A 26,880-nucleotide genomic window follows, 5' to 3' on the forward strand; every position below is an offset into this window, starting at 1 on the left:
AAAGGTTACCTTGCATTGTTTGGCGACCTTGGACGGCTAAGATTTGCATCTAAGATAGAAGGGTGGTCGTTGATCATCGCACGCCTTCGTTTTGGTAGTCGCATAGGGAAGGCCGGCATGGTAGGGCGCGGCAAGGTGGTTGGCATGCCATTGGCACATGTGGCATGGCATGCCTTGGCGCGGTTTGGCGTGGCCAAAACTAGGGTTTTGGGCCAAAGGTTACCATGCGTTGTTTGGCGACCTTGGAAGGCTAAGATTTGCATCTAAGATGGAAGGGCGACCGTTGATCATCGCACGCCTTCGTTTTGGTAGCCGCATAAGGAAGGCCGACATGGTATGGCGCGACAAGGTGGTTGGCATGCCATTGGCACATGTGGCATGGCATGCCTTGGCGTGGTTTGGCATGGGCCAAAACTAGGGTCTTAGGCCAAAGGTTACCATGCGTTGTTTAACGACCTTGGACGGCTAAGATTTGCATCTAAGATGGAAGGGTGGCAGTTGATCATCGCACGCCTTCATTTTGGTAGCCGCATAGGGAAGGCCGATATGGGCGCGACAAGGTGGTTGGAATGCCATTGGCATATGTAGCATGCCTTGGCGCGGTTTGGCGTGGCCAAAACTAGGGTTTTGGACCAAAGGTTACCATGCGTTGTTTGGCGACCTTGGACGGCTAAGATTTGCATCTAAGATGGAAGGGTGGCCATTGATCATCACACGCCTTCATTTTGGTAGCCGCACAGGGAAGGCCGGCATGGTATGGCGCGGCAAGGTGGTTTGCATGCCATTGGCACATGTGGCATAGCATGCCTTGGCGCTGTTTGGCGTGGCCAAAACTAGGGTTTTGGGACAAAGATTACCATGCGTTGTTTGGCGACTTTGGACGGCTAAGTTTGCATCTAACATGGAAGGGTGTCCGTTGATCATCGCACGCTTTCGCTTTGGTATCCGCATAGGGAAGGCCGGCATGGTATGGCGCAGCAAGGTGGTTGGCATGCCATTGGCACATGTGGTATGGTCGGCATGCCTTGCCGCGGTTTAGGCGTGGCCAAAACTAGGGTTTTGGCGTTAGGCCAAAGGTTACCATGCGTTGGTTGGTGGCCTTGGACGGTTAAGATTTGCATCTAAGATGGAAGGGTGGCCATTGATTGTCGCACGCCTTCGTTTTGGAAGCCGTGAGGGGAAGTCCCACATGGTATGGTTTAGGCGCGGCAAGGTGGCTGGCACGGCATGACATTGGCACATGTGGCATGGTCGGCATGCCTTGGCACGGTTTAGGCATGGCCAAAACTAGGGTTTTGGCATTGAGACAAAGGTTACCATGCGTTCGCTGGAGACCTTGGACGGCGAAGATCTGCATCTCAGATGGAAGGGTGGTCGTTGATTGTTGCAACCCTTCGTTTTGGCAGCCAGAGACATGTAGCGGGTCCGGCATGGCTTTGGCATGGAATCGTGGCTGGCATGGTTTGCCATTGGCACATGTGGCATGGTCGGCATGCCTTGGGGCGGTTTAGGCGTGGACAAAACTAGGGTTTTGGCGTTGGGCCAAAGGTTACCATGCGTTGGTCGGTGACCTTGGACGGCTAAGATTTGCATCTAAGATGGAAGGGTGGTCGTTGATTGTCGCACGCCTTCGTTTTGGAAGCCGTGAGGGGAAGTCCCACATGGTATGGTTTAGGCGCGGCAAGGTGGTTGGCACGGCATGCCATTGGCACATGTGGCATGGTCGGCATGCCTTGGCACGGTTTAGGCATGGCCAAAACTAGGGTTTTGGCATTGAGACAAAGGTTACCATGCGTTCGCTGGCGACCTTGGACGGCGAAGATCTGCATCTCAGATGGAAGGGTGGTCGTTGATTGTTGCAACCCTTCATTTTGGCAGCCAGCGACATGTAGCGGGGCCGGCATGGCTTTGGCATGGAATCGTGGCTGGCATGGTTTGCCATTGGCACGGTGGCGCGGCTGGCATTCCTTGGCACGGAGGTTTGGCTGGCATGGCATGCCATTGGCACATGTGGTGCGGCTGGCATGGTTGGCATGCCTTGACGCGGAGATGTGGCTGGCATGGTTTGCCATTGGCACGGTGGCGTGGATGGCATGGTTGGCATACTTTGGCGCGGAGACGTGGATGGCATGGTTTTTCATTGGCACGGTGGTGCGACTGGCATGGTTGGCATGCCTTGGCGCGGAGACGTGGCTGGCATGGTTTGCCATTGGCACGGTGGTGCGGATGGCATGGTTGACATGCCTTGGCGTGGAGATGTGGATGACACGGCTTGCCATTGGCATGGTGGCGCGGATGGCATGGTTGGCATGCTTTGGCGCGGAGACGTGGCTGGCATGGTTTGCCATTGGCACGGTGGTGCGGCTGGCATGGTTGGCATGCCTTTGCGAGGAGATGTGGCTGGCACGGCATGTCATTGGCACATGTGGATGGCATGGTTGGAATGCCTTGGCGCGGAGACGTGGCTGGCATGGTTGGCATGCCTTGGCGCGGAGACGTGGCTTGGCATGGTTTGCATGCCTTGGCGCGGAGACGTGGCTGGCATGGTTTTCCATTGACAAGGTGGTGTGGCTGGCATGGTTGGCATGCCTTGGCGCGGAGACGTGGCTGGCATGGTTTTCCATTGGCACGGTGGTGTAAGAATTTAGGGTTTGGTGTACGAAGGTGATGTCGGATAATAATAAGGGTTCTATCGTGGAACATGACACATATATGTGTACAAAAAAGTTACCCTGGTAATTCTTATGTAGGCGTGTTGAACGATTCAATAAATGCGCTAGTGGTCCTAGTGACGACATGTCAAATATAAGGTTTTACGATTTTAACCCTAAGCTAAAAACCACCATCAAAATTAAGTCCCCTGCTTAGCTCGGAACATGAGCATTGTTGCAAGGTAAGCATAAGATGGTGACAGGCGAGGACAAAATCAAAATGACAAGTCGTGAAAAGATGGTCAAGAAGACCCGACTAACCTTTTTCGAGAGGTAAGGAGAGTTTGTGATTCTCGTGCTGGCGGACTTGCATAGATTCTACTTGTGGTGTTGCTGGATAGACCGTGAAGTGGTGAAATGTAGATTGTCGGCTTGGAATGGGAGCCGCAGGGTCGGCTTGGAATGGGAGTTGCAGGCCTTGGTCGGCTTGGAATGGGAGCCGCATGCGTTGGTCGGCTTGGAATGGGAGCCGCGGGCGTTGTTCGGTTTGGAATAGGAGCCGCAGGCGTTGGTCGGCTTGGAATGGGATCCACAGGCGTTGGTCGGCTTGGAATGGGAGCCGCGGGGGTTGGTCGGCTTGGAATGGGAGCCGCGGGCGTTGGTCGGCTTGGAATGGGAGCCTCAGGCGTTGGTCGGCTTGGAATGGGAGCCGCAGGCGTTGGTCGGCTTGGAATGGGAGCCGCAGGCATTGGTCGGCTTGGAATGGAAGCCGCAGGCATTGGCCGACTTGGAATGGAGGAAACTGGCTTCGGTCAGCGGAATGGTGGAAACTGTCTTCAGTCCGCAGAATGGTGTAAACTGGTTTCAGAACTTCGGATACCAAACGATGGTGATGACGCTGGAACTTCGGTTATCAAATGGTAGTGATGGCGCCTGACAACTTTGTCGAAATCAGGGTTTGGGATGCCGAAACCCTAATTAGCGCTCCTTACTAAAATCGTTGTAGAATTCTCGTACGATTTTGGATTTTGGCGGTCCGCCCCTCCATCTGACCGGAAAATAATTTCCTATCTCATATCGCGGGAATATTTAGGTTTTGAGCTCGTTTAAGAGGTGAAAACAGCCCGACAGTGAAACTCAGGAAGAATTCAGGAGGGATGTTGCGGGCCCAGGGTAGCATAGTCGCGCCGAGTCATCTGTTCCCGTTCATGGAGCAAGAAGGGAGCTTTATTCTGTGCAAACTCTAGAAACTCCGTCCGTATGAAAAGAGGTATTGACCTTCTTCTGTTTTCTGTTGCTCGTTTGTATCCGCGCTTTCGTCTGCAGTGTCTCTCCAGTGGATTCCAAAATTTACCAAACTCCATTGCATTCTTGGGACGGATGGATGAAATATATGCTCGGCAACGATCATATCAGGGTTAATCTTGGAGATTGTGGTTGCGGTGTCGGTCCATCCTCGGCTTTAGGTTGTTCAGTGCCTGGACCTTCTGATCGTGATGATGATGTGCTGTGAATGCTTGTATGGTCGAAAACTTCTGGCGCCCCCGGATGAAATAGGGAGAAGTTCTGTTGCCGATGTGGTGCTATCAAGTCTTCCAGGACTTTGTTCCAAGCGACATCCTTCGAACCATCTTCTGAATATTGGACTATCGTATGGAATGAGATGTGGTAAGAAGTCCCCAGATATACTTCAGTTTGATCTGATGGCATGGATGAATATGTGAATGTATCTTTGTGGCGTGCTCTTAAAGTCTTCGGTGTACATGTACGGCTTCGTGTTGAGAAATTCCTGCGGCTCGTGAAACTTCGACATTGATGATGTTGAAATCAGAAATAACCTGGTTGAGGGGAGTGAAAGCGTCTCATGCTGGTAGTCCCCATGTGTATCCTATTTTCTTTGCATCACCTTGAATCCACGTCCACGTGATTTGATACAAGCTTATCGTACTCTTCTGGATGTGACGCTAGGATGCTCAAGATATCGCATGGACGAAATATTCTGTATAGCAAAGATGTAGGAATGAGAGAGTTATGTTGTTTATCATGGCTCCCTTTGTTTCTTCAAGAAAATGTTTCAGCCGCGTCTCTGGAGTTATCTTATGAGTCTTTGATGGTCGTCGATGGACTGTGAAGAGAAGTCCCCGGTCGCATTTTTCTTCAGTTTCTGAAGTTGTTTTCCTCTGAGCAGGCTTGGGATCCTCCGCGGCCTCGTAAAGTATTGAAGGTGTCTTCTATACAGAGAGGTGATGATATTCTTGCGCTGCACCCTTGAAGAGTAGATGACCTTGTTGTGGCTATGGCCTTTTGGTTGACTGTATCTTCTGAGATTTGACAGTGAAGGGATTCCGCGTATATCCTCAGTCCTCAAATATGGTTTACATGTTTCCATCTTTGTAGTGATTGTTGTTGTGGTGAAGCTCTGGCTGGTATCAACAAATGAGCGGCAACAATTCTTGGTAGCAGATGTAATCAGAAGAGACTACATTGTCGTGGTAACAAAGTAGGTTGGCTGGAATTGTATGGGCATCCGTGGAAGTAAAAGGATTGGCTGGAGTTGTACGGGCATCCGTGGAAGTAAAAGGATTGGTTGGATGCATAAGCGAGCAAACTGTTCATGACTACGAAGATTGGTTGGTTGTGATCATGATCCTTGACATGGGGAGCGTGGTGGTACGACCCTTTGCAGGAAGAAGCATCGTTGAAGAAGCTTCGACCCTTGGAGAAGATGTTGAAACTTAAGAATCCGAACGCTGAAGCCTCGTTTTCGGATCCCGGAGAATCTTATGGAGAGAACGTTGAAACGGAGCGGCTGCTGGAGCGAGCATTGAAGCAGAGCGGCTGTCGGAGTGATCGTTGAGGCAGAGTCGCTGCTGGAGGATGTTGAAGCGGAGCGACTGCGTTAATCAGTGTGTTGTCAAACTTGACACCCTTCAAGCGAACAGTGTTTAGGAGTCCCCAGTTCCATCTAGCAATCGTGCTTTCCAGGAGAGGTTGGGGTTTGGGAACGACTTCTTTGGTTGGAAACAGCTGCTTCCCTGATGCAGTGCGGTTGAGGGCTGCAAATATGCCTTGATGTTGCGCCTTGGGGAAATATAGAATCTCACATAAATGTTTCATCATAGACTGCACGATTTTGCGGGTGAAGTCCCCAGAAATCATGCATCTCCTGACAGGGAAAAGAGTCTTTGTGAACTCAGGGGGGTTGCTAAATTTTTCTTTGCTTCGATTTTGGAGAAGTCATTCCTGATCTTTTCGTGTAATGAAATTAGATTGCTGATTCCCTTCTACTGGGCGTAGGGAAGATGCAAGTTGTTAGTGTTGGAAAGGATGTAAGCTGCTGGCGCTGGAAAGATGCAAGCTGCTGTAAAGATGCAAGCTGTTAGGGCTGGAAGGATGCAAGCTGCTGGCGCTGGAAAGATGCAAGTTGTTAGCGCTAGAAAGGATGCAAGCTGCTGGCACTGGAAAGATGCAAGCTGTTGTAAAGATGCAAGTTGTTAGCGCTGGAAGGATGCAAGCTGCTGGCGCTGGAAAGATGCAAGTTGTTAGCATTGGATCGGATTGGAATGACGCTGGGTTGGCATGGACGCTGGCTTGGATTTGGTATGGCGCAGACTGTCGGCTGGGCATGGCGCGGACTATTGGCTTGGCACGACTTGGCTTGGCGTGGTGTGGACTTGTTCTTGCAGGCCCAGTTGCCTCTTTCCATACGTAGCTCAAATAGGAAATCATTTCCTTATTCAAATTCCAAAAGTGTTATGCGTATGAAAGGGGTTGGCTCTCCTTTTTATCTCGTATCTTTGTTCTCACGTCCTGGTGTTAACGGTAGCGCGATAGCAACAAAGTGGGCAAGCATATTCCAGCTATGTACTCCAGCGTTTCTCTTTCAATTTGTTTTCTTGTTTTCTTGTGTTGGTGCAAACCCTAGCCATAGGTATGCCTTCCATAAATCTGTAGAAATATTGTTCTTCTGAACTGGTGTAAACCCTAGACGTGGGTATGCCTTTCATAAACTTGTAGAAACACTTCGTCATAAACAATTTCTCTTCGAATATCACCGTAGTAACGTCGGGTACCTCATGAATAGTGACGGTTAATCATTATTATGAAAAATAGGCACGTACGGGTAGGTGACTGTTTTTTTTAAAGGCAAACAAAGCGCTTGGTTTATGGTTTTGATTTTCTGGATTTTTGGGTTAATAGACAAGTATTACCCCTGAGGGTTTTGGATTATTATTTGGAATGAAATGTTTTAGAATATTGATGTTTTTGATTATGAATATAAGTGGCATGAGTACCCCAGGGAAGTCATGGAATTGTGAATGTTGTGCGATAGTAGAAAGCATGAATCACGGGAAAAATATGGCTATCGGTTTTTTATGTCCCCTGTGAAGATTTGAAGTAGTAGACCATGTATTTTTTCTAGCAAGACTTACTCGGTTTTTCGGATCTCCTGATGAAAAGGAATCTCCCGGGTGTAAGACCGAGTTTTGTGGGAAGCACCGCCGTGATTGTGGAAAGTCCCCAGTCATCCCTTGTCGTGTCATGACTGGTAACCGGGTCGTCTGGTAACTGAGTCGTCGATCCCTGGGCGGGTCGTTTGGATTCGACCGTCCTGACGTCTGGGTCGAAATATGAGATCGAGGATTGAAAGTTGACATTGTAATCGAAAGATCAATATCCCACTATGGTCGCCAATTGTTTGAGGGTGAAAATGGTTTCTGCTGATTTCGGTAATTTCGGGTGTGTGGGTGAGAAACGAGTTTAAACCCTAAACAATGTACTGCAAGGGAGTACTTTAGATTCAAGATATCAATATGTACAAATCCGACCTAAACCAAGAAATGGCCGTTCCAGCCTTGCTTCGATCACAAAGAGGAGGAGAAGGGTTGGTTTTGGGAGGGAAGCGAAGAGAGTATTGAGACCAGAATAGTTGATCCTGGAAGAGTAGATGGTTTGTGACTTGCATCAGAAAGTGGGAAGCTAACAGATGGGAAAGCTAGCAAACGTTTTCTGAGTGTTGTATGCTCCTGACCAGAACTTGTTGTTCGGTGGAAATAGGTAATGCCTATTTATACCAGTCGAAGTGAAACGTACTCTGGTCTCATTAAGAAATGGAAAACGGGTGAGTAAATGGGAGGAGGTGGTAACCGGTAACGCCTGTAATTGATGTTTTATAAAAGAAAGTGTTTCACCATTACTCCTTGTATTTACTAAACGCCTCATCCTTATGACACTGTCTTATAACGGGCGTAGTATACGCCGCACGCTGTAAACTGCCAAACCAATACCCTATGAGCATCCCCCAGTTTGTGACGGAGACCTTGTACGGCTAGGATTTGCATCTAAGATGGAAGGGTGATCGTTGATCATCGCACGCCTTCGTTTTGGTAGCCGCATAGGGAAGGACAGCATGGTATGGCACGGCAAGGTGGTTGGCATGTCATTGGCACATGTGGCATGGCATGCCTTGGCGCGGTTTGGCGTGGCTAAAATTAGGATTTTGGACCAAAGGTTACCATGCGTTATTGGGCGACCTTGGACGGCTAAGATTTGCATCTAAGATGGAAGGGTGTCCGTTGATCATCGCACGCCTACGTTTTGGTAGCCGCATAGGGAAGGCCGGCATGGTATGGCGTGGAATGGTGGTTGGCATGCCATTGGCACATGTGGCATGGCATTCCTTGGTGCGGTTTAGCGTGGCCAAAACTAGGATTTTGGGACAAAGGTTACCATGTGTTGTTTGGCGACCTTGGACGGCTAAGATTTGCATCTAAGATGGAAGGGTGGTCGTTGATCATTGCACGCCTTCATTTTGGTAGCCGCATAGGGAAGGCCAGCATGGTATGGCGCGGCAAGGTGGTTGGCATGCCATTGGCACATGTGGCATGGCATATGCCTTGGCGCGGTTTGGCGTCGCCAAAACTAGGGTATTGGGCCAAAGGTTACCATGCGTTGTTTGACGACCTTGGACGGCTAAGATTTGCATCTAAGATGGAAGGGTGGTCGTTGATCATCGCACGCCTTTGTTTTGGTAACCGCATAGGGAAGGCCGGCATGGTATGGCGCGGCAAGGTGGTTGGCATGCCATTGGAACATGTGGCATGGCATGCCTTGGCGCGGTTTGGCGTGGCCAAAACTAGGGTTTTGGGCCAAAGGTTACCATGCGTTGTTTGGCGACCTTGGACGCCTAAGATTTGCATCTAAGATGGAAGGGTGGCCGTTGATCATCGCACGCCTTCATTTTGGTAGCCGCATAGGGAAGGCCGACATGGTATGGCACGGCAAAGTGGTTGGCATGCCATTGGCACATGTGGCATGGCATGCCTTGGCGCTGTTTAGCGTGGACAAAACTAGGGTTTTAGCATTGGACCAAAGGTTACCATGCGTTGGTTGGTGACCTGGGACGATTAAGATTTGCATCTAAGATGGAAGGGTGGCCATTGATTGTCGCACGCCTTCGTTTTGGAAGCCGTGAGGGGAAGGCCCGCATGGTATGGTTTAGGCACGGCAAGGTGGCTGGCACGGCATGCCATTGGCACATGTGGCATGGTCGGCATGCCTTGGCGCGGTTTAGGCGTGGCCAAAACTAGGGTTTTGGCGTTGGTCCAAAGGTTACCATGCGTTGGTTGGTGACCTTGGACGGCTAAGATTTGCATCTAATATGGAAGGGTGGTCGTTGATTGTCGCACGCCTTCGTTTTGGAAGCCGTGAGGGGAAGGCCGGCATGGTATGTTTTAGGCGCGGCAAGGTGGCTGGCACGGCATGCCTTGGCGCGGTTTAGGCGTGGCCAAAACTAGGGTTTTGGCGTTGGGCCAAAGCTTACCATGCGTTGGATGGCGACCTTGGACAGCTAAGATCTGCATCTCAGATGGAAGGGTGGTCGTTGATTGTTGCAACCCTTCGTTTTGGCATCCATCGGCATGTAGCGGGGTCGGCATGGCTTTGGCATGGAATCGTAGCTGGCATGGTTGGCACAGTGGCATGGAGGTATGGCTGACACGGCATGCCATTGGCACATGTGGTGCGGCTTGCATGGTTGTCATGCCTAGTCGCGGAGACGTGGCTGGCATGGTTTTCCATTGGTACGGTGGTTCGGCTGGCATGGTTGGCATGCCTTGGCGCGGAGACGTGGCTTGGCATGGTTTGCATGCCTTGGCGCGGAGACGTGGCTTGGCATGGTTTGCCATTGGCACGGTGGTTTAGGAATTTAGGGTTTCGTGTACGAAAGTGATGTCGGTCAATAAATGCGCTAGTGCTCCTAGTAACGGTTGAGAAATATTAACTTGAATCTAAATCAGGTTTTCATCTAACGGTGGATATTGTTTGCTTTGTAACCAAGGCGAAACCATGATTTGAAATACTATATAAGGGGACATCTAGCAACTCTACAAAACTAATCCCCACACTTCACGTGTGATACTAGTTTGCGTGCTAGAGTCGTTTCTCCTTTAACCTTTGGTTTCTTCTTCTAAAAACAGGTTAACGACTTAAAGACTTCATTGGGATCGTGAAGCAGACCGATACTACTTTTATCATAGTTGTGTAATCTGATCTTGCATCTTCTGCCGTACGAGTACAATCATATTGATTGGATTGAGATTAATATCTCCGATAGGAAAGATATAAAAAGTAGTCACAAACATCTTCGTCTCATTGTTTGTGATTCCGCAACATCTAGTTTCGCTACCATAGGATTAAGATTGTTGTGAGGTGATTGATTTATCTAGGTTGTTCTTCGGGAATATAAGACCGGATTATCAATTGGTTCCTGTTCACCTTGATTATTATCAAAATACAGAAAAAAAAACTTTAGGGTTTTTCTGTGGTAGACAGATTGATCCTTTGATAGACTTGTCTGTGTGAGACAGATTTGTTTATTGTCAAAGCTTGCGATTTTGGGTCGTAGCAACTCTTAGTTGTGGATGATATCAGCTAAGGGAATCAAGTGCGCAATATCCTGCTGGGATCATAGGCGTAGGGAGTACAACTGTACCTTGGATCAGTGGGAGACTGACTGGGGTTCAACTACAGTCCATTTCGAAGTTAACTTGGAGTAGGCTAGTGTCTGTAGCGGCTTAACACAGTGTGTGTTCAATCTGGACTAGGTCCCGGGGTTTTTCTGCATTTGCGGTTTCCTCGTTAACAAAATTTCTGGTGTCTGTGTTATTTCAGTTCCCACATTATATTGTTTTATCTTTATAATTGAAATAATACAGGTTGTGCGTTAGATTATCAATTAGAGTAATCCAACCTTTGGTTGTTGATTGTCATTGATTGATCCTTGGATATTGGTCTTTGGTACCATCCAAGTTATTCCTTGTATTTGATTAGTACTCGCAGTTTATGTTTGAGGAAATCAAATTAAGAGAGAGAGATATAAACTCATTGATGTACTTTTAATTGATTGAGTCTTGTTGATTCTCTTAAAAGTATATTTGAGTTTGTCCATACAGATTGCTAAGAGAAATATTGTGTGGTGTTGTTAGACCCCTGCTTTTTCAATTGGTATCATAGCAGGAAAACACGTTCAAGACTTCAAAAGTCTGTGTTTGTAGCGATCTGACTATATGGACCATAAAGTCTCAATTGACGCTTCACCAAGTTTAAAAACCAACCGTAGAAAAAAGTCTGATAAACTGGTTACTCTTCAAAAAGGGTTGGATGAACAAATCCGGATCAACTCTGGTCTTGTTGCAGAAATTGCAATTCTTAAGGATTTGATATCTGGTAATAGTCCCTTGGTGAATCTGAGAAACTCCAGTTGTTCCTATTTAAAGAATAGTCGTAAATCAGATGGTAATCAACGACCGGTTATTGTGAAAACTGATATGACTAGGAACCACTCAGACAAACTTCAAGGTTTTGGCCCGTATCGTTGTTGTGATTCTTCCAATCACCTTCAACAGGTTTGTATGTCGTTTCAAAAGAGTCTGAATATTGCAAGTAATCTTTGTAAGAAAAATAAAAAACTTTTTGAAACTCTGAAAGGACATACAAAACTATCAGGAAACTCTAAACAGAGAAGTACTAATAGTATGGGTGCCTTTGCTTTAAGATCTACATCTCCTTTTCAATGGTTTCTTGATAGTGGTTGTAGTAGACATATGACAGGTGATCTCACATGGTTTGTTTCGTCTATTGACTACGAAGGAGGTCCTGTAACGTTTGGAGATGGGAGTTATTGCTACATCAACAAGAAGGGAACGATAAAGTTGTCCGGTGTTCCAGAAATCCATGATGTAGTATACGTAAAAGGTATGACTACTAATCTTCTTTCTATTAGTCAAATTTGTGACAAAGGGCATCGAGTTGTCTTCAATGCAAATGGATGTGACATTGTAGACAAAACTGGGAAAGTAATTTTTCAAGGAACTCGTGGTAAAAACAACTGTTATCTACTTGATACTCAGTTTAGCAACAGTTGCAATTTGACTAAGGTGGAATCTACACATCTTTGGCATGAGCGTTTTGGTCACATCAATTATCGTCTTCTAACTAGGATTATTAACAAAGAACTTGTTAGAGGCATTCCCAAAATCAACGCAAAGATTGAAGGTGTATGTGGTTCCTGTCAAAAGGGTAAGCAAACGAAAGTTCACCATAAATCATCTCGAGATATTCTCACTAAAGCTCCACTTGATTTAATTCATATGGATCTCTTCGGACCAATTCAACAACCCACTGTTGCTGGTAAGAAGTATGCTTTATTTATGGTTGATGATTACACCAGATTCACTTAGGTTGCATTTCTATCTCATAAGAATGAAACTCTTAGTGAATTCAAGATTATTGTTAAAAGGATCCAGAATTAACAAGGTCGCAAACTAAAGAAAATTAGAAGTGATCGTGGAACTGAATTCAAAGACACCAAAGTATCTGAATTATGTGACGAACTGGGGATCATTTAACAATACTCACCACCTATCACTCCTCAAGCTAATGGAGTTGCTGAAAGAAAGAATAGGAATATTCAGGAAATGGCCAGGGTAATGCTCCATAACAAAAACTTACCATTAAGAGTTTGGGGAGAAGTTGTTTTTACAGCATGTTACTTGATCAACCGTGTGTATTTACGGTCTAAAACCCTTAACACTCCTTATGATTTGTGGTACGTAAGGAAACCCAACCTACACTATCTCAGGGTGTTTGGAAGTAAGTGCTATATTCTGAAAGATCGAGAACAAAAAGGGAAATTCAACACCAAAAGTGATGAAGGTATCTTTCTTGGCTATGCTTCTGATAGTCGTGGTTTTCGAGTGTTTAATCTCAGAACACAAGTCATCATGGAATCTTCTAATGTTATCATCGACGACATTAGTAACTTTCGTCATGATAATCCTCCTGCTGAATTGCCTCCAACCGAGACAATTGAGAAAGTCAAAGAAATTCCAGAATCAGTTGAAGTTATCCCAACGGTTATTGATCCTGACATTTCTAGTGACGAGGAGAAGAGCACTGATCAAGCCATTCCTGACGAACAAGAACGTGTCCCTCCATGACATCTCTGGGTTCAAAGGAATCATGATCCCAACAGTATTATTGGAGGAAGAGATTCTACAGCCAAAACAAGAGGACAACTTCAAAATATGTGCAATTTTGGTTGTTATCTCTCACAAGTATAACCAAGGAATATTGATGAAGCTCTGAACGATCCCTTTTGGGTGAATGCAATGCATGAAGAGTTAAATCAATTTCAAAGACAAGATGTATGGGAACTTGTACCTTGTCCCTCCAATGTCAATATTATTGGTACCAAATTGATATTCAAGAATAAGTCTGATGAATTTGGCATGATTGTCAGAAACAAAGCTAGACTTGTCGCTCAAGGATATTCACAGATTGAAGGGATTGACTTTGACGAGACCTTTGCTCCTGTGGCACACCTTGATTCCATTCGTATTTTGTTATCTCATGCTTGTTTTCTTAAGGTTAAGCTGTTTCAAATGGATATAAAATCCGCGTTCCTAAATGAAATTTTAAAGAAGGAAGTCTATGTCGCTCAACCTAAGGGGTTTGAAAATCCTGATTCCCAGATCATGTGCTAAAGCTCAAAAAGGCATTGTATGAGTTGAAACAAGCACCTAGAGCCTAGTTTGAAAAACTTACCACTTCTCTCATTAGAAAAGGTTTTTCAAGAGGCGGAGCTGATAAAACTTTGTTTACCAAATGGAGTGGGAAAGATGTGGTTATTTCTCAAATCTATGTAGATGATATTATCTATGGATCAACTTCTGAAAAATTTGCAAAGGACTTCCAAGTCTCTCTTGCTAAAGAATTTGAAATGAGCAATGTTGGTGAATTAAAGTTCTTCTTAGGATTACAAATTCAACAACATAAGGATGGAATTTACTTATCCCAAGAGAAGTATGCTCGAAACCTTGTGACAAGGTTCGGTCTGGATAAGTCTTCCCCAAAATTAACACCTATGCCCACTACTGGTAAACTACATAGAGATGAGAAAGGAGCAAAAGTAGATCAAAAGTTGTATCGATCTATTATTGGTAGCCTTTTGTATCTTACAGCTACTAGACCTGATATTTCTTTCAGTGTTGGTTGTTGTGCCAGGTTTCAGGCAAATCCAAAGGAATCTCATCTTGCAGCTGCAAGAAGGATCATTCGATATATTAATCACACTGTCGGGTATGGTTTATCTTACACTTTTGATACTAACACTGATTTATCTCCTTATTCAGATGCTAATTGGGCAGAATGTGTAGAAGACAGAAAAAGTACATCAGGGGGTTTCTACTATGTAGGACTGAATATTGTAGCTTGGCATAGCAAGAAGCAAAATTCTCAATCTCTGTCTACATGTGAGGCAGAATATATTGTTGCTGGATCATGTTGTACTCAACTCCTATAGATGAAACAAATGCTAGCTGATGATGGAGTTGATACTGGAATAATGAATCACTGAGAATCCCATTGAGCACTTAAGAACAAAGCACATTGACATAAGGTACCATTTTATTCGTGATCTCTATGAAAATGGTATCATAAGTATGGAATTTGTGCCTTCCGAACAACAATTGGCTGATATTCTTACCAAACCATTAGACACTGCTACGTTTCAACACTTGCGGCAGTATATTGGTGTTGTTTTGGTTCATTAAAACGTTTCTATAACTCTTGCCCCTATGCTTATCTCTATCTTTTGGGCAATTGAGTTTGAAACTCCAGTAGGTTTACTCCAGTTCAGTTTCTGTAGAGCTGTTTTTGTCTTGTTAGTGTCATTTTTGTTTCAAAATCCTTCTTTTCTTTTGAAATTAAGGTCGCTCTTGTTGTTCCCTTGGGAATGACATCAAATGGGGGAGAGTTCTTTTGAACTTGTGCTTAATGGTCATATCTTAAGGGGTGTGCGGCTGTGGAATTTTAAAGGGGTTATCTTGTATCTTAAAACTCCTTGATGAATGTTATTAACTTCGGATATATGATTGCATCTAAATTAGATGGTATGTATTTTCTTTTAGTCATGAAATGTCTCTTAAGGAAATTTCATTATGATCCCGTTCTTGTACCTTTGCCAATTTTATTGACAAAAAGGGGGAGAATTAATATGTAGTTCACACTACAAATACATATGGTTTTCAGATCATTGTGTAAGGATGAGTGGTTTCCATGTGAGATGGAGTATTGACTAAGGGGGAGTGATACATATCACCATAGTATTATTGTTGAAGTTGTGATACAATTGGACTTTGACACTGTGTAATAATACTAGGACACTGTATAACAATGATCGAGACTGATGCTTTATCATTGTTATAGCTACAGATCTTCAACAACGGTGATGATAAACTTACAACCTGTGGGATCATTGGAGTACTTGGAAGTGACGAAGATTACGAGGAATCTTGAAGATTAGACATGTGGAATAGGAGCTACTAAAGTTTCTTTATCTTTATTGTATTCCATATGTATTGATAGTTTTGTCACTAAAATTGACAAAGGGGGAGATTGTTAGAGCATTGCTCGGTCGAACTCGCATGCGTCGCTATCTCAAGCATGTTTGTCAATGTTAGTGATAAAAACTATAAGTCTTGATTTCTACTCCACCATAGCTAAGTCTCGGACTACGATAGAAAGTGTAGTTGAGCTCAAGGACTTCACGACGATTCATCATACAAGAATAAGAACTACTCAAGGAACCGGTGGAACTTCTCGACAAAAAGGTATGTGAAGACTTGAACTTATCTGTCACTCAAAAGTCTATCCACTCTATATCCTAATTCTTGAGACAAAAAGTCGTATGCTATATATAAACTTAGATTATACACATTTGGTATTTCGAGCCGAGTATACCTCGCCTATCTATATCTCGAAATATGTGTTGGTAAGCTTTTCGCTTCACCCATGTTTATCGTTACCTAGTGACGAAAGTCATGATATGTTTCAATCATTTTGAAAATTGCTTTGACGAGAAATGGTGTAACAACTATATAACATCCTCTAAGAATATTTGAATGGTTGGAATGAGAGTTTAGATTACATAACCAATGATGGACATAAGTATTGTTGTGGAAACACATATGTGCATAAGTCTTATCCCTTGAACCAAAGTTTGCGAACTTTGTTGATCAAGAGAAACCGGAAGAATGGATTGTTTCCAAGTCCGCGAACTCAGTCCGCGAACTGCCGAACTTCCCATCCGAGAAATTCTGCTGGAGTTGACAAACTTGTTGCGTGAGTACCAGTCCGCGAACCCAGTCCGCGAACCGGCGGAAAGTATTTGCCGAGATTTTCTGCTGGAGTTTGTAAACTCTGCCCGGTTGCTTAAGTTCGCGAACCTAGTGTGCGAACTTAAGAAGGTTATATATCTGAAGATGATTTCGGAACTTAAACTTATAAAGACTAAGGAATGCAATTTTCAAACCGTGGCTATAAAGTTCATGAACCGATTCGAGTGAATCAAATCATCTTTGCTTCAATTGTGTCTTGTGTAGTACATAAGATTTCTTTGCAATTGAACAACTCTCTAACTAGTTCAATTGAGTCATTTGAACTAGTTATGATGAAGAAGAATATGGTTGGTATGAAATGCTCGTATGGCTAACCTTTTGGTTAACTATTGTTGAACCAACAAATGTACACGTTTTGGTACGATTAACAAACCTAAAAGGGTGCATTTCATTTGTGTATAAATAGCTAAGTTTTCGATCTAACGGTTGAGAAATATTAGCTTGAATCTAAATCAGGTTTTCATCTAACGGTGGATATTGTTTGCTTTGTGACCAAGGCGAAACCCTGATTTGAAAGACTATATAAGGGGACATCTAGCAACTATACAAAACTAATCCCCACACTTCACATGTGATACTAGTTTGCGTGCTAGAGTCGTTTCTCCTTTAACCTTTGGTTTCTTCTTCTAAAACCAGGTTAACGACTTAAAGACTTCATTGGGATTGTGAAGCCAGACCGATACTACTTTTATCATAGTTGTGTGATCTGATCTTGCATCTTCTGCCGTACGAGTACAATCATATTGATTGGCTTGAGATTAATATCTCCGATAGGCAAGATATAAAAAGTAGTCACAGACATCTTCGTCTCATTGTTTGTGATTCTGCAACATCTTGTTTCGCTACCATATGATTAAGATTGTTGTGAGGTGATTGATTTATCTAGGTTGTTCTTCGGGAATATAAGATCGGATTATCAATTGGTTCCTGTTCACCTTGATTATTATCAAAAGACAGAACAAAAACTTTAGGGTTTTTCTGTGGTAGACAGATTGATCCTTTGATAGACTTGTCTGTGTGAGACAGATTTGTTTATTGTCAAAGCTTGCGATTTTGGGTCGTAACAACTCTTAGTTGTGGGTGATATCATCTAAGGGAATCAAGTGCGCAGTATCCTGCTGGGATCAAAGGCGTAGGGAGTACAACTGTACCTTGGATCAGTGGGAGACTGACTGGGGTTCAACTTCCAGTTCAGAGTTAGATTGGAGTAGGCTAGTGTCTGTAGCGGCTTAACACAGTGTGTGTTGAATCTGGACTAGGTCCCGGGGTTTTTCTGCATTTGCGGTTTCCTCGTTAACAAAATTTCTGGTGTCTGTGTTATTTCAGTTTCCACATTATATTGTTTTATCTTTATAATTGAAATAATACAGGTTGTGCGTTAGATCATCAATTAGAGTAATCCAACCTTTGGTTGTTGATTGTCATTGATTGATCCTTGGATATTGGTCTTTGGTACCATCCAAGTTATTCCTTGTATTTGATTAGTACTCGCAGTTTCTGTTTGAGGAAATCAAATTAAGAGAGGGAGATATAAACTCGTTGATGTACTTTTAATTGATTGAGTCTTATTGATTCTCTTAAAAGTATATTCGAGTTAGTCCATACAGATTTCTAAGCGAAATATTGGGTGGTGTTGTTAGACCCCCGCTTTTTCAGTACCCTTTACGAAATCCTGAGATGTGGGATTGGACGTATGCTTAGGGGATCCAAATCGATATTCTTGGTAGTATTGTGGGATTTCTTAGGATTCCTAAATATGTGGTATGGGATGGATACTCATAAGGTTCATAACTAATTGAAAAAATCATGTGCAATTTACAAGCATCGTGGTATATGACATATACTCAGAAAATGTAAACCGAAGAAGCTTGTCCATAATACTCCCTTCGTTCCTATTATATAGACGAAGTTTAGGATTTTTCTAGTCCCATTAAATAGGCAGAGCTCTAATATCAAGGATAGTTTTTTCATGTATACCCTTATTTAAAGTGCATGGTTATGATACATTTTAATTAAATATGAGATGAAAATACATAAACATAGGATTATTTAAAACAATTATTGGGATAAGAAAAGGGTAAATTAGGAAAGTAGAAGGGGATTTATGGAAACTAGATTTTTTCTTATTCTAAGAGAATGCTCATTCTCCGCCTTTATATATGGGACGGAGGGAGTAGTATTTGTTTTGAGTTTCGAGGATGAAATTCTTTAAATGGGTGATGATGTAATACCTGCACTTTCCATATGATGCATGCTCATATGATACATTCTAAGAGATGTGCCATTTGAATGATATGAAGCTTCATCTCTAGCTTGTGTTGTGTATTTATAGAAAATTGGCCCAGGAATGAAATTGCACCATCATGATGCATCACGCCAGTGGGTGGCTGTCCGAGAGACATATTCAACCATCATGGTGCAATACTCAAGCTGGTCATCGATCTAGAACTGGATAATGCACTATGGTACATTACTCAGAATTCGTTACGGGAAAGCAGCTGCACTTGGCGTATGTCAAAGTGCTCCCCCATTTTCAATTCTAAAGTTTCAATAAGACATATATAGGCAAGGTAGTCGCTTGAAGATGCATTGACCGAAGATGCACCATTAAACTTCATATCTTAGTCGGTAAAGCATATATGATGCATAAGCCTCGTCATTGCAGTGTAGCCTTGTCGATGGAGCCTATGATGCATAAGCATCACTGTTTTTGTGTAGAGAATTAAGAATGCGTCACTTCTAAGCATTACGTGGAAATGGAAATTGCGCACGGCCTTGTGCATAACATAAGTTCTGTAAATTATCCAACCTACCCTGAGTCGAAATAACAGAAGTTCTGTAATTTCTCTCTTTTGATGTATGAAACATTCCCAGATGATATAGTAACATTGCTTAGGAGGTTTTCAATTGATCTAAAAATTAATTCTTGAACGATAAACTGCTACGAACTAGTATTTTTAAGGACCTTGGAATATCTAATGCTTGAATCATATTTCGAGATGTTCAACAAGACTAGCTTAACTCGAAATTTCTTCTTTGAAATAAATCTATCAGAAGTCATACGACATAGTCTCATAAGATAAAATGGTAAGATAGTGAGTAAAATAGAACAGTTTAGTCTTCACATACCTTTTTGATGAAGTTCTCCAAATGTCTTTATCGATATTCAGTCTTTGAGGGTGATATCTGATACTCAACCACCAAATTCTAACCCAGTCCGAGACTTAACTTAGTAGACTAGAAATCAAGATATAGTTTTGTTCATCTAACATTGACAAAAATCTTGAGATATCAAAACTTGTGGGTTCAACCGAGCCTTGCTCTAATAAATATCACAAGACCAAAATCAGTTGGTGAACTTCCAAACAGTTTGTGAATAATCAGTCGTCTTGTAACTCATAACCTTTTGGTACTTTTATATTTAATAAGTTTGCGAACTATAAGGTATCCAGGAAACTTTCAAAATTGACCAGTTTGTGAACTGCATAAATCATTTCGTGTACTATTGAAAGAAAAGATATCCAGGAACATCTCAAAATCGACCAATCCGCAAACTGAGCAAATCGGTTCATGTATGCGAATTATTTGAGATTTAATTCATCAAGTGTATATTTTATAAGTTCAAGTTTACTAACTGAGAAAATCAGTTTGTGGGCATAAAAACTGACTTGACAACTCTTAATGAACTTATTATGCAATTGCAATATTTTGAACAATGAATTGTTCTTAATCTATTATGTAACAAGCTCTATGTTACTTGAATTCTTCTTCAAAATGTTCATCATAATACTAAAGTAATACGACATGTATCACTAGATAGAACGATAGATAATAAGAGTAAATATGATAGTCAGTGTTCACACATCTTTTTTGATGAAGTTTCCGTTGACGCCATTATTCTTCACTTTCCAATCTTCAAGGCCGATTGATGAATTCTGACACCCGACCATCATGCTATATTCTAAGTCCGAGACTAACTCTAATAAACTATAAATCAATATATAGCTTTGATCTATTTAATTTGACAACAAGCTCCATATACCAAAACTTGTGACTTTGACTGAGCGATGCTCTAACAATCTCCCCCCTTGTCAATTTATTGACAAAACTATCAATTACATACGGATTTAATAATAAATAAATATTCAACTCATTCTCCATCATGCATCTTGATTTAATGAATCTTCAACACTCTTAAATTTTTTCGTTCTTCAAGTTATACTATGGTTTTGCATGTGTTCGTTCATTTCGTTTGTTGTTAAAGATATGTAGCTTCTAACAACTTATGTGAATAATCAAATTAGGGTATTTATAATGAATAAACAATCTACTCAATGGTTTTTATGCCAGTGCGCAGTATTTTTACCTATTTCAAAGTCCATTGTGCCAAAACTTTAAAGCAATATTGCGATGATATGTTCTCCCCTTAGTTTTTACATGTATTTTTTTGCTAAATTTGAAGTTTACCTTCGTACATGTAATTGACTCCCCCTTAGACAAATCTCAGTAAACTCCTATGTCTTAACAGATTTATACTAAATAATCCCACCCCCTTTTGTCATAAGTTCACAAAGGTTTCGGATAGGGATCCTAATCAAGTACGCCTTAAGAGATTATCAAGACTAAAGATAACATACTAGCTTTTTCAGTGACTCCACTAAGTTTCAAAACTTAGTAATTAAATTCACCCACGAGAGAATTTTAAAGGTATTGTCCTCTCCTAAATTTTCACAGACGCACTCCCTTCAAATATATAGCGTTTAAGCAAAATTTCAAATTGAACTCTCCCATATATATGTCATTCCCAAAGATAACAAAAAGAGCGACCTTACTCTATACAAGGGAAGGGTGTTTGGACATCAACAAATATATAACTTCTCGCTAGTTATGAACAAATAAGCTCAAAAATAATGGTCTTAGGTTTTAAAAGAATCCAAAGACATTATTCTATTATGAGAAAAATTCGTCACTAAAAATTCTCTCCTTTTAGTTAGAAACAAAGAGTAAAGAGTATAATTATTTATGATATGATTCACAAGATTTATTCTGATCTAGCCAGTTACTAACATAGAAATTAAAGACATAGTTCCATTTTCCGCCATTTACAAACATTGCGATTGGTGTCCATTTCCATCGAAGCGGGCAAAGATGAGATTGATCAGTCATGCACAGTGCAACAAGGATGTGGGAGCAACCCCAAGGACCTTCCTCTTCTCGTGCCAGGTGAAGAGTTCAAGCATGTCTTCTCGGTTATTCCGGAGGTGGACTCTCCAAAACTCTCATTGGGAGAAGTATGTCTTACATGGATGAGGGAATCCAACTTAGAAAAACAATCATATGTTTCCAGCATAACACGAGTAGAAGCGGGGCCAGACACAAGCTCCCTGATGTAAATGTAGAATTGGCACCATTAGTCGTTAGTTTGGATTGTCCTCCTCATGGCATCCTTGGAGATCCCTTAACATGCTATGTGAGAATACAAAATCAGACAAAGTTGCTACAAGAAATCAAGTACTCATTGGCAGATTTCCAAAGATTTCTGTTATCTGGATTAGAGCTGGCAATCCGAGCCAAAACCCGCGGGTTGGCCCGTCCCGTCCCGTGAAAACTCGTGCCCGTCCCGGATCGTAACTACACAAGACGGGCGCGGGTTGTATAATTATTGGCTTGTGAAGAAACGGGTTAACCCGTCCCGTCCCGTGCAACCCGCGGGTAACCCGGCTCGGTCCGCACCCACTGCCACTTAGGCTGCTGCGTGTCACACAATGACACAGTTATCTGTTACGTGTCATGTAACATGTTCGTTCCTCTTCATATAAAAGGAAAAAACCCTAGCTCGCCTTCCTCTTTTTTCTTCCTCTTTTTTTCTTCTTCCCTGACCCTGCTGCAGCGCTGCTGAGTCTCCTACTCTCCTGAGTAAACTTCACAGATTCACAGAAGTGACAGAAAAATTATTAGATTCATCTAAAGATCAAAGACAGGTAATCAAATTTTCTTATTTGTTTTCTTCTTTATATAAATTTTTTGATTAGCCTGCTTGAATAACAAATTTTTTGAAGTCTTGAAGAGAAATACAAGAGCGGATTGATTTTCTGGGCTCGTGAAGATCGGAGGAATACAACAACGAATTGATTTTCTGGGTTCGTGAAGAGTGAATTGATTTTCTGTTCGATTAATAATATGTAAGATGTTTTTTTTTTCATTCGATTTGAGTTCAGTGTTCAGTTTGACTTGTTCTTAGTAGATCTGTTATTCTGTTTGATTTTGAATTTGATTTGATTAAGATTTTTTTGAATTTCACATGTTTTAGTTTATTGTATGATTGTAATTGGTGATGAATCTGATGATTATATATACAAGATCTGTTTGATTTGGTCATGTACTCATGTTGTTCAGTTCCATACTTCCATGATTTATTTGTTGTATTCGTATTCAACAGTTTTGCTTGTGAAATTGAAATGATAGTAATGGTACTATGGGTAATGGGTTGGAATTGAATGAGCAGTTTAGAGTTTGCTTGTGAATTTGAGATATTAATTGTATGAGCTTCAAATTGAATGAGTTTAGTTTGAATTTTGGTTGAGATTTAACATGCTTGATGTGATTGAAATCATATACAAAAGGTCTTTCTTTGTTTATCTTGTTTATCTTTTTCGAAGTATCATTCATATTACCAGCATTTTTCTACATTTAAACCAGTGTTGTTACTGCTGTACTTGCATCCTTTTTGTTTTGTAGATTGGAGTTCTAGTGAAATCTTTAAATTGTTTTCAAGAGCTTCCAACAGTTGTGCAGCTCAAAATTTGGGTGTTCAAAATGGTGGGAATTTTGTTGTCCAAGAAGGGAGTGACTTTTTTCAGGTAATTTTAAAGCTTACTTAACTCTAATTCATGTTAGTGAACTGTAATTATTTCTCTTCCTAAATTGTTTTCTCTATAGATTTTGGGCTAATTTTATTTTAGTGTTAATTCATTGGTTAAATTTCTATTGTGAAAATGTCGGTGTGTTCTTTACATGGGGGTTACTATTGTTTTCACCTGTTAATGCTTTGAAGTTTAGATGTGCATTTGATTGGGATTTACTGGATTGTGTTGCATGTTATTGTGAAACTAGGGTAATGTGAGTTTTGGATTCACCGTTTTTGGGGATTCTTATGTTCTCTTGGTTAAACTTGATTACATACTTTGTTAGATGATTTTCCTTTAGATTATATACTAAGAATCGACAAGCTATTAGCTGAACGTTTAGGTTCTCGTGTCAGGAACTCCACCCATTGGAAGTGTTCCACACTTTATAGAATGTCTCAATATAGAGATATTGCCTCCTGCTCTAAACTAAGATGTATCATGTTTGTGGTCATGAGTAGGTTTTACTAATCAGTGAAATCCCTTAGGATGTAAGTTTAATGCCACATTATGACGATGAAGCTGTTTTGCTGTGCAGTCACATGAGTGCTTTACATTGTTGGATTTAGCTTGTTTTCAACTGTGGATGTAATATGTGATGGCGTTAGCTTGTTTTCAACTGTGGATATAATATGTGATGGTGTTAGCTTGTTTCTAAGACTTTTAAGACTCGTATATTCATAGTTCACCCACTTCTAGGTTGTTTCATGCAGGAATATGTTGCAACACAGGAACGTGGTGGTAATGTATTAACTGACTTGTCAGAGTTAGATGAATATCTTGGCGAGACGTACAGAGGTTGTCTAAATTCACTCGACATCCTAAATTATTGGAAGAACCATGAACAACAATATCCAGTACTTTCAAGAATGGCAGGGGATATTTTGTCAATTCCTATTTCAACCGTCGCATCGGAGTCTGCATTTAGCATTGGAGGAAGGGTGATTGATCGATTTCGCAGTTCCTTATTACCTGAAAATGCTGAGGCGTTAATAACAACTCGTGATTGGGAATATGGAATTGGTAAGAAAATCAGTAATATTGTATTTATTGAATGTCTAATTCTTATCTATAACATTGGTTGTTTTTATCCATGTAGGAAAAGAAGATATGGATGAGGACAATGTGATTGTTGAAGAAGATGTATTAGGATTTGAACCTGACGCAGTGGAGGATGGGGAAGTGGAGGATGTGTAGGAAGTAAGTTCTTATGCGTCTAGTTAGTATGCGTACTTCTTCAATATAAAGCGGGGTAATTATGCAAATTCCATGTTTTTGACTTGAATCTTTTTTTTGCTTGGTTTATTTTTTCTTGAAATTACAGATTCATATTGAATAGTTGGAGCAACTCAAAGAGAATGTTTTTTGGACAGACAGTTATTTATCACTTACCAATGTCTCCAGTTTGCATAGAAAAGAGATTGGAGATGTTTTTTTTGACAGTTCACACTTTTTTGATTAACCACACAATATATATTTTGTGCAGGAAGTGGTTATTAATATGGTACAGTCTCGGAGGTTTATTTTCATTGTTGGAAACTATGTTTATTTTCATTGTTGGAAACTTGGAAATATCATCATGATTCATGAACTGTAAGTCTGTAAGTTGTAACTAAAGTACTTAAGTACTAAACTACTAATGACTAGTATAGTAGTATCTGTGTTTCTTTAAAGGCAAAATTAGTTTAGTTTTGTAATTTTGAGTTTTTGAATTGATATAAAAATGAATTGGATGAATGTTAGGTACTTAGGTTGTAGGAAAGGAACTTTAGATGGGCTGAATATGGCCGGAAATAGCCCAAAAATCGGTTTCTGGCGAGTTAACTCAAAAAAAACCAGTTCACCCGTGAGCACCCGTGAACCCGCGAGTTTTACCCGGGACGGGCGCGGGTAGGATAAATGACCACCCGTGAAAAATTTCAACCCGCGAGCTCAGGCTGGTATTAACCCGTAACCCGCGGGTTGGTCACAAGCCAGACCCATCCCGCCCGTTTGCCAGCTCTAATCTGGATCTCATAATGACACCATATTTATCCTGTCAAAATCTGAGCATATCCTAACTTACAGGATTGTCCCTCTGTCCTCTGGCCCACAACAGCTGCCAAGGGTTACTGTGACTTCTGTTAGGTATTCTTCTGCTATTCATCCATCTGTTACTGCATCGACTGTCTTCATTTTCCCGTTTAAGCCTCATCTCAAAATTAATAGCGAGGCAACTAGAAAAACTGAACTCATTGCCACATCGTAAAATTCATGTGTGAATTGTTTTCAAGTATACAGGATACTGGTGAGATAGGATTGGTGAACTTCGTCGAGGAGCTTGTACTGGTGAACCTCTTACTTTGTTTCGCGTTGGCTTTCACTGGATAAGAACACTTGACGCTTACAAGCACATCAGTAACAACATAGTTGGTGCGGTAATTTGCTGCATCTCTGGTCTTCGGACCTATCAACTGTAAAAAAAATTGCTGCGGTTAGCCTTTTCATGAGTGCTTAAAGTTTCGCCTAGGGTAAACATAATTTTGATCCTAAGAAGGTTTGTATGGTCTCAAAAGGTGTGGTGGAATCCTATGTATGAAGAAATATCACCGACAATGGTATTAAATAGAAATGTAATGCAATATGAGCAGTTACAAAGCGTGCTGGACTGAACAGAAACTATAATGCATTAAAATGTGGAAAATCTTTGATTCTTTAGCTCATATTTTCAAAACTTCTATTAAAGCTTATCTTTATTTTTCAATATCTATTTTATTCTAGTTACTTATCACAATGCAGTCCAAATTTTGAATTTTGGAACACATTCCAACAAAAAATCTGATAAGAGGGATGTTCCTCTAGATTCTGTACTGGGACAAGTATTCGGATTCAGTACTTGTCCCAGTACATTTTTCCGAATCGAAAATAAACCTAGTAGATGCAAGAGGGGTGGCTTGGTTAGTCCACGGGAAACCGAGCCATCTTCTATGGATAGTCACCATGTGCAACTTCTTAATGTTTGGGAACCAAATAGAGAAAATGAGACTCAAATGGGGCCAGGCGAGATAAGGAATATTCATCAATATTTTGGGTTGCTTTCAGTTCCATTCCCGAGCATCGGAGAGTCATGGTCATGCAAATTAGAAACTAAATGACACAAACCGAAACCTGTGATGCTGTATGTGTCCTTGGGATACTTGTCAAATGACAATGAAGCTTCTGCAAATAAAGTCAATATCCATAAAGCCTGCAAATTGAAGGAAAAACTGCTTTTGCAATTGATCACCAACTCATGCTTCCATTCCGTCGCGACCCATTATTGCTCACTAAGATAAAGGAAGCTCTTGGTCCAGATCAGTTGGCAACCTTAGATTTTTAAAAAAAATATCTGTATTATAAGTGCGAAGAACTGTGCTGAGACCCCTTTGCGATTAGTGTCCATTTCCATCGAAGCGGGCAAAGATGAGATTGATCAGTCATGCACAGTGCAACAGGAATGTGGGAGAATCCCCAAGGACCTTCCTCTTCTCGTGCCAGGTGAAGAGTTCAAGTATGTCTTCTCTGTTATACCGGAGGTGGACTCTCCAAAACTCTCATTGGGAGAAG

At 41.8% G+C, this 26,880-nt stretch overlaps 2 long non-coding RNA genes across 2 annotated transcripts; both read left to right on the top strand.

Moving 5' to 3' along the window:
• The first annotated feature begins 22,130 nt into the window (after positions 1-22,130).
• Positions 22,131-23,153, top strand: LOC113352991. The gene is made up of 3 exons (XR_003361021.1): positions 22,131-22,371; positions 22,450-22,572; positions 23,129-23,153. It is a non-coding gene; the product is annotated as an uncharacterized LOC113352991 (long non-coding RNA).
• Positions 23,154-24,495: 1,342 nt separating this feature from the next.
• On the top strand, positions 24,496-25,032 carry LOC113352992. Its single transcript, XR_003361022.1, has 2 exons — positions 24,496-24,547; positions 24,782-25,032. It is a non-coding gene; the product is annotated as an uncharacterized LOC113352992 (long non-coding RNA).
• The last annotated feature ends 1,848 nt before the right edge of the window (positions 25,033-26,880 follow it).

The sequence above is a fragment of the Papaver somniferum genome, chromosome 2 (genome assembly GCF_003573695.1).
Source record: "Papaver somniferum cultivar HN1 chromosome 2, ASM357369v1, whole genome shotgun sequence".
Lineage (NCBI taxonomy): Eukaryota > Viridiplantae > Streptophyta > Magnoliopsida > Ranunculales > Papaveraceae > Papaver > Papaver somniferum.